Consider the following 15,882-nt stretch of genomic DNA (forward strand, 5'->3'; position numbering starts at 1 on the left):
GTAATCTATAGTAGCAGGTTTAATATCTGACAAGAATATATATTCTTTTGAGATAGATGATGATAGAACGATATAGATGCAATAGAAATGTTATTCACTGATAAAAGGAACATTAGAACAGTCCAAAGAGCTACCTGGCACTTCTTGATCAGAATAAATATGTGCATACTCTACAACCCAGCAATTCTTCTCCTTGGATATAACCCCAGGAAATTGTTACTCGTGTCCACTAGTAGATACGTAATAAGGAAGTTCATTATTGTATCGCTGTTGGTGGTGGCAGAGTTGGAAGCAACCTGGGTGTCCATCACTGAGAGAAAGGATGAGCATAGTGTGTTGGAGGAGCACCATGAAGTATTATGCAGCTGATTGACACAGTACCTTAGAGATGCATATTCACACAGCTACACAAATTCATCTTTACAATGTAGTACTTGGTGAAAAAGTGAGAACAAGAATGAAATCAAGAACATCAGTTGTGTGAATTTAAAACTATACACATACTGTCAAAGTACATTCAAATAAAAAGGTATATAATAAAATGGTTATTTATGAGAAGTAGGGAAATAGGCATAGAGGACATACCTGAAAAAAAGGAATCAAAAAATTAAACAGCAAACTAACTAGAAGGGCTTTGTTAGGACCAATAATGATAACACAGATTTAGCAGATGAGTACAATAAACTCAGCCCTCTTAAAGGTCCATGCTACATTAGAGATTTTGGAACTAACTGTAGAGGCATCAACTAGCAGAACTGCGTTACCCACAGGAGGAGTGGATGAGGCACATGGTTGGACACAGCCAAGCCTAAAAATTGGCTGGACATTGGTGGGAGAAAAACAGAGGTGGTCAATAGTTGAGGATGCTTGGCAGGAGGTTCTGAGGTGACATACTAGTATCTAGTCTAGGGTAACTGATAGACCAGAAGAAGGATGTTTGCACAGAAAAGGAAGAGGTCCAAGTTCTGGAAGTTTTAATGGGGTAAATGAAAAGGTAAGGTGAAAGGAAAGGTGAAAGGAAAGGAAAGGAAAGGAAAGGAAAGGAAAGGAAAGGAAAGAAAAGGAAAGGAAAGGAAAGGAAAGGTGAAAGGAAAGAAAAAATGAAATCTGGATAAACAGGAAAATGTAGACAAAAATAGTATAATAAAGGTTTTACATTTCTGTGGCACATTTCAGATGATGAATTAGGCACGGACTATATCCATGCAGTTAGGCTGTTCATATGAAATGGAAATGAAGAATACAGAAGTTTGAAGACACCAAAGAACTTTCAGCTTGAGTTACTGGAAGGGATATTAACAGGTACAGTTAAGTTTTCTGTGGTGATGCCAGCAGTAAGAAAAAGAGAGGACTGTGACTCAGATACTGAAGCTCTTCATGAGTAAGGAGGTGTAACCAGAAGAGTAAGAAAGAATAGTAAGGACAAGTTGAGTATGATCTAGTCATGTTTCATGAATTTCACATAGGGCTAGTGTTTGTTGGAGAGAAATAGCAGTGAGGGCCTAAGAAAATATCCTCCATGCTGAGCCCTGGACACAGGGATTAATGAAAGAATGCACAGCCTTTGCTTTGGGGACTGTGACTAAATGGTACCCTCAGGAGAAAGGTTATTCTCACTTAAAGCAAGAAACTACGTACCCTGTAAAACAGCTAATATTTATATATTCTCATCCCTTAAACCCCACCTCCAACATACACACATACACACACACTCACTCACTTACACCCCTTCCCTTACGTACTTACAACAGAAAAGTTCTAAGACAAGCCATGTTCCTATGATCTGTATTAATTGGTTCAGGCTGCCATAACAAAATATCGTAGATGTTGTGACTTAATCAGCAGACATTTACTTTCTGTCTATAGGCTGAAGTCCCTAATCAAGGTGCCATTTGATTTGGTTTCTAAGAACTCTCTTCCTGGATTGTAAAGGCTGTGTGCTCACGTGGCCTTTCCTCAGTGAGCGTGTACTTGGAGAGGGAGGGAGCAAGCTCTCTAGTCTCCTAAGGACACTAATCCTATTCCACCCTTATGAGTTAGTTCATTTACTCTTAATTACTTCCTTAGATAAACTCCATCTCTAAATATAGCCACACTGGGGGTTAGCAGACTACAGCACATGAATTTGAGGGCAACACAAACATTCAGTTCAGAATAATCCAAAAAGTAGGTGGAAATGGCCCCTATTCAAAAAGAACCTACATAATATTTCATAGATCAAAGACTTGAAAAAAGTAAAGCTCAAAGACAGCTCTCCAAAGACAAGATGCCTTCCTGTGGTAGCCAGTGTTCTGATACAGTGGGATCATCAGCTCATGTACCTTCTGAAAGAACAGGGATTTTAAGCAGGAATGCAACAAAGGAAGAAAAATGATATGCCAAAGTGACAAAGTTATATGAAAGAGTCCCAATTCTTATGTGACATCTTTTCAAAGGTATTTTGGTTATTGTAATGAGAAAATGAAGCCCATAAAACCCATCATCCTTGTTGGGAGTTCCTGCCACCTGACCAGGGTCTTTCCATTACCCAACACTTAACTCTAGTTTCTGGATGTCCCCAAAGAGATACTGAGTTGACAAGGAAAAAGAAAAGCAGAAACTAAATTCCATTCAACTATTACAGTGTCTATTAGCAAACCCCCTTAGCTTTCATTTTTTTATTGCAAAAGATAATTTAAGCTGATGTTGTCAACGCAGTATCAGCTAACATAAGAGGAAAGGAAAAAACAAAAACAAAAAAAACAACAACAACAAAAAACTGCTCCTTAAACTGAGGAAGGAAACTCACTAGCAATGGGAAATGTGGTCAAGTGGTTACATTTTCTGTCTTGTTTATTTTTCTTTTTAGAATATTTCAAAGCTGGAACTCAAAATCTTTTTTAGCAGGATTGCTTTGGGTTCTTGTTAGGGATGTCACTAAGACAGCCTTTTACAAGGCACCTACACAGCCTTCTGCTTCCATGTGAAAAAAAAAAAAAAAAAAACTGCAAGAAGCACAATAAAATTTAAATTCTTTCCAAGTGTTACAAAACTGGGAAAAAAGAGAACAGTTTGAGTTAGACTCTTAAAATGTGGTGAGAAGACTAAAATGGCAATCCTTTATCAACCAATTACTAATACATGTCTTTGTAAGAGACGAAATAAATTTTCAACTATTCAGATTCACAATATAAATAGTTGAGAAAACCAACTAGAGAAATTGCAGTACAAAGTAGGACATTTGGTTCATGATCTTGCATTGCAATTAATTAATTAAAATAATACAGTAAAAAAAATATGTCAAAAAGTAGCTTTACACAGATTCCTCTTTTGTGATATCCTGGCTAAGGAACAGAGGACATAGTCCAATGCAGCTGCCAAATCTTTAGAAAAAAGTAAACTGTTCCTTGCATAATGAATTATTAATGATGGCCACTTTAAATAATAAAGTTCAAGTACAAGTTGGTGATGCTTACCTTGGGTTTTATTGACATTTACACAATATTGACAATAACAACTACAGATTTTGACTGAAACTCATGTAAAGAAAAAAATCTTGCTTGTTTCAGTGTTATAGACATATATATTTTTTTATTTGTTTTTGAGAGAGAGAGCCCAAGTAGGAGAGGAGCAGAGAGAGAGAGAATCCCAAGCAGGCTTTACACTGTCAATGCAGAGCCCAATGTGGGGCTTGAACCCACGAACCATGAAATCATGACCTGAGACAAAACCAAGAGTCGGATGCTCAACTGACTGAACCACTCCATTTAAAAAAATATACTTTGGGTGGGGCTTGAAAAGCTGCTGGAATGCTAGACTCTATAAGAACATTGTATTCCGGTCTCCCCTAGGCAATCAGTGAGAGTTAACAAAATATCTACATACTTCGGTAAGTTTTGGCTCAAGTAAATAAATTAAAACCAAATCATGCAGAAGTACATGGTAAAAAAAATGGATCTCTAACTTCCAAAGTAGTTAAGGACAGCTTCCCCAATGAAGTAGCTTTTCGTGTATCCTATAAACTCAGGAAAAGTTATTCTAAATCGTCATTTCCAGGGTTTCTCTCTCTCCAAGATCAAATACTGTCTTTACTGATTTTTTGCTTGATTGGAAATACTTCCTATTACTTTGATTCATTCATTTAATGAACTAAGTGAGGTCCTATTATGTACCTAGCACCATGTTATAAAGAAAGCTCATGTTGTTAAGGAACATAAAATCTACTCAGGGAGGCAAACTCATAAACAGTAATATGATGAGGTAAGTTCACTGATAAGCGGTGTTCTTGGGCACTCAGTGAGGTGGAGGAAGAGGACCAGAGGACCAGAATGGACAATTCGCCAAACAGAGAGATGGCTTTCTGGAAGGGACACTTCCAAAGGAGTTTGAATTGTTTTTAAAAGTTTTGGCAAGGTAAACATTAACCTGGTCAAGAGGATGAGAAGCATGAAAAATACACAGATATGTGAACAAGACTGGCAATGTGTGCCAGAACCATAAGCAAATAGATAGGTGTTGCTCTACTCAAAGTATAATGCAGCGGGAGGTGGAGAGGGACGGGGAGGTGAGACGATCTGAAGCTGAAGGGAAGCAACAGTAAGCCAAGCAAGTCTTCAGCACTATGTGTGAGGGCCATTTTAAACACTGAAGATGCCAACAAAAAGCACAAAAAGTAAGATATGTGGCATTAAATATATGGTGAAAGGGACACTTGTTTATGTCAACGGTTTATGACAGTCAAATAAGAAGGCAGTGTCAGCTTGTTCCACCTCAGCTGGGAATGTATATATCAGGCACTCAAATTTTTCACCACTCTGCATATGTGCGTATCTGCAAACGACCACAAAAGAGCCCCAAGAAATGACTTGGGGCTACAAATAAATTTCATAAAATAAGCAAATATGTAAATATGGAATCCATGAATATTGAGGATAGACTGTGTGTCTGTATGTGTAACACCACACCCTGACAATAGAGAATATTCCTTCTTCCCAAGAATGCATGGAACATTCCCAAAAGTGGATCATATATTAAGTCAAAACATCAATAATTTCCATAAAGTAGAAATATTACAAACACCTGGAATAAATCAAGAGATTAAGAACAAAACCAGATATTAAAAATGTCCTTCCACCTAGAAATGAAATAACTTTTTATTAAACTCTTGGGTGCAAAGGAACAAATTACAAAATTCCTGAAAAATAGTAACTAAAACACTGCAAGTTAGAATATACAGTATTCGGTTGAAGATAGTATATAGAGAAAATTTTAGAACATTTCACACCCATACCAATTTAAAGGATCAATTATATTCCCAACAAAAAAACTAAGATAAAAAGTTCTCCAGTGAGGGGTGCCCAGGTGGCTCAGTCAGTTTAGCATCCAACTTTGGCTCAGGTCATGATCTCCCCGTTTGTCAGCTCGAGCCCCATGTTGGCCTCTCTACTGTCAGTGCAGAGCCTGCTTTGGATCCTCTGTCTCCATCTCTCTCTGCCCCTCCCTTGCATATGCTCTCTCTCTCAAGAATAATTTTTTTTTTTTTAAAGTTGTACACTGAATGATGGAGGAATGACTCCTACTGGACCAGGATTCCCAAGAATAACCATAAACTTGGGATATACTATATAAAACTACCTAAAAGTGCTAGCAAATAGCAACTTGTAGCAAAAAAACCCAAAAAAACAAAAAACCAAAAACCAAAAAACCTAGAACAGAATTTACACTTAGAAAAAGGGAATGACACCAAAAAAATTTTTACTAACACTATGCCTGAGGACAAGCCATGAGTCAGAGGTTTGTGGTGTTGCTAAAACTGAGAAAACCTGCACTTTTACTTGAAGAATGAAAAGACAGAATTCAATGCAACCTCAGCAGCTGGAAAGTATGAAAAGGAATTCCAAGAAGACCCAGAGAGAGATGGCCTTAAAATCTGTGTATATCCACTTTGCCCAAATGTCTGACAGACCTCTGATCTATGCATGTGTGTGTGTGGGGGGGGGATACTCCAAGCAGCCAAGCTAAAGCGAAAAGAATTGAAAATTTTAGCTGCCGCTTACCAAAGAGGTACCAGAGTTTGAGGTTTGAGTACAGCCAAGTTATACTGCCTACTAAAACAAACAAAATCAATACTTTTCAGATGATCATAACAGAATCAAGAGTCACTATAACATATCAATCACAATGTCTGGTATACAAATCAAAACTACTAGACATACAAAGAAAATAGGAACCATACTCAAAAGAAACCTTATCAACAAATAATCAAATGGAGATTCCAGAACTGAAAATAATATCCAAAATGAAAAAAGAGTCACTGGAAATGAGATGGGGGAAAATGTCCATGAAATATGAAGACTGACCAGTACAAATATTCCAATCCAAAAAAAAAAAAAAAAATAGATATTGGGGAAAAAAATGAATAGAAAATCAGTGATGTGTCAAACAGTATCATACAGTCTTTGGAGACTCACAGCAAAAAGAGAATGAGGCAGAATATGTATTTAAAGAAATGGCAGAAACTTACCTCAAATTTGGTAAAAGATAAATTTACAGATTCAAAAAAGTCAAAACTGAAGCAGGATAATACAAAGGATGCACATTTATATACATCATAATCAAATTGCTAAAAACCAACTAAAATGAGAAACTCTTGAAACCAGAAAAAAAATAACACTACATACACACACACAAAAAAATGGAGGTGAGAAGGCAATGTTCTTAGGACATACAAGTATTGAGGGGTAAATGATATTTATGAGCACGAACTGCTCTCAAATAATTCACAAAAAATAATATAAAAGAGAAAATGATAAAGAAAAGGAAGTGAAATATTGAGGGACTTTGAAAAAGATATATGGCAGTGTACTGAACTATTATTGTAACTTTTCCTAAGTCTTAAAGGATTTTAAAATAGTCATGGGGGAGGAGCCAAGATGGCAGAACAGCATGGAAGTTTTTTTGTGTCTTGCATCCATATAATACAGCCAGATCAACACTAAAACATCCTGCACACCTGGAAAACTGATTTGAGGATTAACAACAATACACACAACCTGAACCACAGAATTCAGCAGGTACACAGTGTGGAGTGGTGAACTTGGGGAGAGAGAAGCCACAGAGGGCAGGGAGCTGTATTTGCTTGCAGAGAGAGGATGGAGACAGGGCTGGGCGGGGAGTGGGGGGAGATACAGGAAAAGCCCCCCAACCCCCACCAAAAGCAGCTGGAGAGAAAGTGAGCTAAAAAAAGGAGAAAGGAGAAAGGAAAGGGTGTGAATTCCATTAAGACTCTATAAACAAGGAGTGCAGTCTGAAACTCTGCAGCTCAATACCTGACGGTGCTCTGGTGAGAAGGGTGAATCCCCAGGTACAGAGTGAAGTCAGGGGTCCTCGGGCCACTCAGGGACAGGTGGTTCCCCTGCTGGAAGGACATCTGGTAGTGGCTGTGTGGCCCCCCCCCCCCCACAGGCAAAGGTGCCAGCAGACCCCGGAGAACAACCACATTCACTGGTGCTGGAACAAGATCATTAAGCGTGAAGCCTGGTGCCAGATGTGTTTGTGATTTTCCATAATTCCTGAAACGCTGCTGCTACGCGACCGCATGAACATTTTCTGGGGTGGGCTGGCACCCAGCCGCAGTCTCTGGGCATCGGCAGCAGCTAGGTCAAGCAAATGTTCCTGGGTGCGGCCAGCACAATGCTCGGTGAGAGACCCTCCCCCAGGTCTGAGCGGGTCAAAGCCACAGTCCCTCAAAAGTGAGGGGTTGGGAAATACAGCCGCATCTGAGTTAAAATTCAGGAGGGAGGTGCCGCCTGGCAACCTGACGGCTTGGTCACCAACAGTATACAAGCAGGCAATGGAAGGAGGCCAGAGACAAAGGCCGGGTGCACGATTGCTGACCCAGGAGAAGAGAGTTCCGACAGTACACACTAGAGCTCGGAGACGCCATCTTCACAGCCCCCGCGCATGTTCGTGAACACACCTACAAGGGCCACAACAATCCACCCTAGTAAGCTAGGCAGCGCCATCTAGTGGAGAACGGAGCCGTTACACTAAGCCCCGCCCAACTGGATGACCTTTGCTCTTCAGGAACACAAGTCTCTCAGCCTGCTTAGTTTATGGACTATAAATGCTTCATAGTTTGACTCCTAGGGAAAAACAATGTAATTTCAATCATATTTCAGTCTGTTCACTGGTCCATCTGTTCAATTTTATTTTTTCTTTTCCATTTTTCTTGAGTACAGAAAGGAAAAAATATTATTTTCAATTTTTATTAAAAATTTTAATTTTTTCTATATTTTTTACTTATTTGTAAATTTTTCAAATTTTATTTTACTTCCATCATTTCACTTTATTCTATTTCATTGTACCCATTTTTTCAAATTTTCAAACATCTTTCTTTTTTGTTCCTCTTTTTTTCTCTAATCTATCAAGCTCCTTTCAAAAACCAGACCAAAACACACCTAGGATCTAGCATCATTTATTTGATTCTTTTGTGTGTGTGTACTGTTTTTAATTTTTTAATTTTAATTTTTTCCCTTAATTCCTTTTCTTCCTTCAAAATGACAAAATGAAGGAATTCACCCCAAAAGAAAGAGCAGGAAGAAACAACAGTCAGGGACTGAATACAGATACAAGCAAGATGTCTAAACCAGAATTCAGAATCATGATAGTAAGAATACTAGCAGGGGTCGAAAATAGATTAGAATCTCTCTTTGCAGAGATAAAAGAAGTAAAAGCTAGTCAGGATGAAATAAAAAATGCTATAACTGAGCTGCAATCGTGAATGGATGCCACGGCACCAAGGATGGATGAGGCACAGAATAAAGACAAACTTATGGAGAATGATGAAGCAGAAAAAGAAAGGGGGACAAAGGCAAAAGCATGATTTAGGAATTAGAGACATCAGTGAGTGACTCATTAAAAAGGAACATCAGAATCACATGAGTCCCAGAAGATGAAAAGAGAGAAAAAGGGGTAGAAGGGTTATGTGAGCAAATCATAGCGGAAAACTCTCCTAACCTGGGGAAAGACACAGACATCAAAATCCAGGAAGCACAGAGAACTCCATTAGTTTCAACAAAAACCAACCATCAAGGAAGCATATCATAGTCAAACTCACAAAATACTTAGGCAAGGAGAGAATCATGAAAGCAGCAAGGGAAAAAAAGTCCCTAACCTACAAGGGAAGACAGAACAGGTTTTGCAGCAGACCTATCCACAGAAACTTGGCAGGCCAGAAAGGAGTGGCAGGATATATTCAATGTGCTGAATCAGAAAAACATGCACCCAAGAATTCTTTATCCAGCAAGGCTGTCATTCAAAATAGAAGAGATTAAAAATTTCCCAGACAAACAAAAATTAAAGGAGTTTGTGACCACTAAACCATCCCTGAAAGAAATTTTAAGGGGAAATCTCTGAGGGGAGAAAAAACGGAAAAAAAAAAAAAAAAGAAGACCAATAGCAATAGACTAGAAAGACCAGAGAATACTACCAGAAACTCCAACTCTACAAGAAACATAATGGCAATAAATATGTATTTTTCAGTACTCACTCTAAACGTCAATGGACTAACTGCTCCAATCAAAAGACATAGGGTAACAGAATGTATAAGAAAACAAGATTCATCTATATTCTGTTTACAAGAGACCCACTTTAGACCTACAGACACCTTCAGATTGAAAGTAAGTGGATAGAGAACCACCTCTCATGCTAATGGTCAACAAAAGAAAGCTGGAGTAGCCATACTTACATCAGACAATCTATAGACATTAAAATACTAACGGTATACAGAAGGGCATTATATCATAATTAAGGGGTCTATATCCAGAACATTTCATCCTAAAGCAGTGGAATACACATTCTTCAATGCACATGGAACATTTTCCAAAATAGATCACATACTGGGACACAAATCAGCCCTCAGCAAGTACAAAAAGATCGAGATCATACCGTGCGTATTTTCAGACGATAATGTGAAATTCGAAATCAACTACAAGAAAAAATTTGGAAAGGTAAGAAATACTTGGAGACTAAAGAACATCCTACTAAAGAATGAATGGGCTAACCAAGAAGTTTAAGAGTAAATTAAAAAGTACCTGGAAGCCAATGAAAATGGTAACACCACAGCCCAAACCCTCTGGGATGCAGCAAAGGCAGGCATAAGTGGGAAGTATATAGCAATCCAGGCCTTCCTAAAGAAGGAAGAAAGGTCTCAGATACATAACCTAACTTTACACCTTAAAGAGCTGGAAAAAGAACAGCAAATAAAAACCAAAACCAGCAGAAGACAGGAAATAATAAAGATTAGAACAGAAATCAATGCTATCGAAACAAACAAAAAAGGTAGAACAGATCAATGAACCAGAAGCTGGTTCTTTAAAAGAATTAAGGAAACTGATAAACCCCTAGCCAGTTTTTATCAAAAAAATAAAATCAAGAATGAAACAGGAGAGATCACAACCATCACAGCAGAAATAAAAACAACACGAGAGTATTACCAACAATTATATGCCAATAAAATGGGCAGTCTGGAAGAAATGCACAACTTCCTAGAAACATATAAACTATCAAAACTGAAACAGGAAGAAAGAGAAAATTTGAACAGAACCATAACCAGTAAAGAAATTGAATTAGTAATCAAAAATCTCCCCAAAAAACAAGAGTCCAGGGCCAGATGGCTTTCCAGGGGAACTCTACCAAACATTTAAGGAAGAGTTAACACCTCTTCTCTTGAAGCTATTCCAAAAAAATACGAATGGAAGGGAAACTTCCAAACTCTTTCTATGAAGTCAGCATTACCTTGATTCCAAAACCAGACAAAGACCCCACTAAAAAGGAGAACCAATTTCCCTGATGAACATGGGTGCAAAATTCCTCAACAAGATATTAGACAACCAGATCCAACAATACATTAAAAAAATTATTCACCACGACCAAGCAGGATTTATACCTGGGATGCAGGGTTGGTTCAATATCTGCAAAATAATTTTTGTGATTCATCACATCAATAAAAGAAAGGACAAGAACTACATGATCTTCCTAATAGACACAGAGAAAGCGTTTGACAAAATACAGCATTGATAAAAACCCTCAAGAAAGTGAGGATAGAAGGATCATACCTCAAGATCATAAAAGCCATATATGAAAGACCGAACGCTAATATCATCCTGAATGGGGATAAACTGAGAGCTTTCCCTCTAAGGTCAGGAACAAGACAGGGATGTCCACTCTCGCCACTGTTATTCAACACAGTATTGGAAATCTTAGCCTCTGCAATCAGACAACACAAAGACATAAGAGGCATCAAAATCAGCCAGGAGGTAAAATGTTCGTTCACTCTTTGCAGATGACATTATACTCTATATGGAAAACCCAAAAGATTCCATGAAAAAACTGCTGCTAGAACTGATCCATGAATTCAGCAAAGTTGTAGGATATAAAATCAATGCACAGAAATCGGTTGCATTCCTATACACTAATAATGAAGCAACAGAAAGAGAAATCAAGGAATCGATCCCATTTCAATTGCACCAAAACCCATAAAATACCTAGGAGAAACATAACCAGAGAGGTAAAAAAATCTATACACTGAAAACTACAGAAAGCTGATGAAAGCCCTTGAAGACACAAAAAAAATTGAAAAACATTCCATGCTCCTGGATAGGAAGAACAAATATTGTTAAAATGTCGATACTACCCAAAGCAATCTACATATTCAATGCAATCACTACCAAATAACACCAGCATTCTTCACAGAACTAGAACAAACAATCCTAAAATTTGTATGGAACCAGAAAATACTCCGAAAAGCCAAAGTAATCTTGAAAAAGAAAACCAAAGCAGGAAGCATCACAATCCCAGACTTTAAGCTCTGCTATAAAGCTATAGTCATCAAGACAGTATGGTACTGGCACAAAAACAGGCACTCAGATCAATGGAACAGAATAAAGAACCCAGAAATGGACCCACAAATGTATGGCCAACTAATCTTTGACAAAGCAGGAAAGAATATCCAATGGAAAAAAGACAGTCTCTTCAGCAAGTGGTGCTGGGAAAACTGGACAGCGACATGCAGATGAATGAACCTGGACCACTTTCTTACACCATACACAAAAATAAACTCAAAATGGATGAAAGACCTCAATATAAGACAGGAAGCCATCAAAATCCTCGAGGAGAAAGCAGGCAAAAACCTCTTTAACCTTGGCCACAGCAACTTCTTACTCAACATGTCTCTGGGGGCAAGGGAAATAAAAGCAAAAATGAACTATTGGGACCTCATCAAAATAAAAACCTTCTGCACAGTGAAGGAAACAATCAGAAAAACTAAAGGCAACCGACGGAATAGGAGAAGGTACTTGCAAATGGAAAATCAGATTAAGTGTTAGTATCCAAAATCTATAAAGAACTTATCAAACTCAACACCCAAAAAAACAAATAATCCAGTGAAGAAATGACAGAAAACATGAATAGACACTCCTCCAAAGAAGACATCCAGATGGCTAACAGACACATGAAAAAATGCTTAACATCATTCATCATCAGGGAAATAAAAATTAATACCACCTCACACCTGTCAGAATGGCTAACATTAACAACTCAGGCAACAACAGATATTGGTGAGGATGCAGAGAAAAGAGGATCTCTTTTGCACTGCTGTTGGGAATGCAAACTAGTGCAGCCACTCTGTTAAACAGTATAGAGGTTCCTCAAAAAATTAAAAATGGTATTTATCCAAGGGATACAGGTATGCTATTTCGAAGGGACACATGCATCCCAGTTTACAGCAGCTCTACCTACAATAGCCAAAGTATGGTAAGAGCCCAAATGTCCATTGATGGATAAATGGATAAAGAAGATGTGGTGTATATATATACACACACACACACATATATATATATATATATATATATATATATACACACACACACACACACACACACACACACAATGGAGTATAACCCAGCAATCAAAAAGAATGAAATCTTGCCATTTGCAACTACGTGGATGGAACTAGAGGGCATTATGCTAAGTAAAATTAGTCAGAGAAAGACAAATATCATATGACCTCACTCATATGAGGACCTAAGATAAAAAACAGATGAACATAAGGGAAGGGAAGCAAAAATAATATAAAAACAGGGAGAGGACAAAACATAAGAGACTCTTAAATATAGAGAACAAACAGAGGATTACTGGAGGGGTTGTGGGAGCGGGGGATGGGCTAAACAGGTAAGGGGCATTAAGGAATCTACTCCTGAAATCATTTTTGCACTATATGCTAATTTGGATGTAAATTAATAAAAATAAATTAAATTTAAAGTCATAAGAACATATGGATAAGGAAATACAGATGTGTTATTTTAGAAATATATACATATATGACCTATATATATATACATATCCATATAAAATTTCCTGATTCTGTCAACTGAAAGAATATAGAAGCAGTAACACTCTCCAGTAACAATGAGCACACCTGGCACCCAGAGCTTAGTTTCTAAATCTCATTCTCTATAAAAAAATTTTAAAAAGTCAGGGCTCCTTGAGGGAATTACTGAATTGAGGGCTGGGGCAGGGAAAGTCCAAGCCTCACCTGGAAAGCCTTATGTTGCCAGAACAGAAGTGCTCAAGGAGTAATAGGAGCATACTGAAAGGATGTAGCAACCAACTTAACGGAGCTCTCAATCACCAAATGAACAAACTGAACAACAAAATGATTGTAATGGATTACAGCTTATAGAATTAAAGATCCTTCTGTTGAGATATAGTTAAATAAATAAGTAAACTTAAGGAAACTATAGCTCTCCCTTAGAGTAAAATTCCAATTTTAGAATTAAAATTGAAAGAGAGAAAGAAGGAAAGAGAAAGAGAAAATCAACATTAGGCAAACATCACAATAACTGCTGCAGGCGAAAACTGCTAATGGATGCTAAAATAAAACAAAAATCACATAGTTTCAAAGTATCTCCTCCCACTACTTAGTAATTATAAGTAGAAAATGGGGAGAAACTTGGCAGCCACAACTTTAATGAAATGACCAAGGTTAAACTCACTAGTAATACATATATCAACATTTTATACCTCGTGTAATACAATGAAAAGGGCACATTAATTCTATGGTATTCCTAACAAAAATACCTATATTATCACAGTAAGGAAAAGGGAGAAACAAATATAAAATAGGAGAGGCAAGGGAAAACTGTGAAGGTAAATTAAAAATTGGAAGTGTCAGGGGCACCTGGATGGCTCAGTTGGTTAAGAGTCCAACTTCGGCTCAGGACATGATCTCGTAGTTTCTCAGTTTGAGCCCCACATTGGGCTCTGGGCTGACAGTGAGGAGTCTGTTTGGGATTCTCTCTGCCCCTCCCCAACTTGCACTCTCTCTCTCTCTCAAAATAAATAAAACCTTTGACAAAAATTGGAAGTGTCAGTATGCACTCACAATTTCTAAAATATATATTTACGTGTGTGTGTGTGTGTGTGTTTCCTTGCTCTGCCAGCTAAAAAAGGCCAAGAATGTCATAACCTAGAATTAATGAGCATACCTAGTTCTCAGATTTAAGTTTCTAAGTACCATTCTCCCTAAAAAACAACAAAAATGGCTGATTCCAAGACTCTCAAAGGTTCCAAAATTAGTCTAGAACATCTTATTTTACTATAAAGAATGTGCTCAAAAAAATGTTTTGGTACACCAAAATAAGCCGGAACTAATTGGGCTCCCCTAAGCAAAATCTCATTTTAACATCAATGTAAGAAAGTACAGTAACAGATTATAATCCACTAAAAAAAAAACAAAACAAAAAAAAAAAAAACAAAACCTAAGGGGGTGCCTGGGTGACTCAGTCGGTTCATGATCTCACAGTTCGTGAGTTCAAGGCCCACATTGGGCTCTGTGCTGACAGCTCAGAATCTGGAGCCTGCTTTGGATTCTGTGTCTCCCTTTCTATTTGCCCCTCTCCTGTTCACGCTCTCTCTCAAAAAATGAATAAACGTTAAAAAAATTTTTTTAAAAAATAGCAACCTAAGAGTCTGTACTTAAAATACAGTCACATGAATGCTAGATGATACACACACACACACACACACGGATGATTCCTTGCAATAAAATGCTGATACATGTGTACCACATAGCAGAACTGAAAATGACTATTTTGCAGCCATGATAATAAAGATTGGTTTAGACAATTATCAAGTGTTATGGAAATGAGATTTTGACAAGCAAAATACTTACATAATCTTTTTAGTGTTTCTCTCCATAGATTATTTCCCCACAAGGGGAATAATAAATACTACACAGTGAAGATACAGAACATTCAAAATCAACATCAACAATGAGTTCCTCAGATGATCAAAATCAACATCAACAATGAGTTGATGTGATACTCTAATAAGGATACATCACTTTTGTAGTATTTTGGCTGGTGATAACCTCATTCTAATCATTAGAAAAACCCAAAAGATAACCCATTAGATAAACCCAAATTGGAAAACATTTTATAAGACACACACTGACACACAGCTATTTTTGCTATAGAGAACTGATCTTCATGATTATCTGATGGTAGAGATATCTTTGTATCTCCACTATCACATTACCTGATAATTAAAGCTTAATAAACAATGGTTGAATAGATGGATATTCACTGCCTCTACTGTAAGATGCTAAGTTCCAGACAGTTTATCTGTTTCCAGCCCTCATCAGAGTGAAGATACAAATCACAGTGGTTAGAATAATTAAATTTTAAACTAAGTAAATAGAATTTGTTCATTGAGTTACATAATATCCCACACTCTCATCTCAACCAAATTTCCGAAAGCAAACTTTTTTCAAAACTTTTTAGGGGCGCCTGGGTGGCTCCAGGCTCAGTTAAGCATACATCTTCAGCTCAGGTCATGATCTTG

This window comes from Panthera pardus, unplaced genomic scaffold (genome assembly GCF_024362965.1).
Source record: "Panthera pardus isolate Hobbes unplaced genomic scaffold, ASM2436296v1 HiC_scaffold_6, whole genome shotgun sequence".
Lineage (NCBI taxonomy): Eukaryota > Metazoa > Chordata > Mammalia > Carnivora > Felidae > Panthera > Panthera pardus.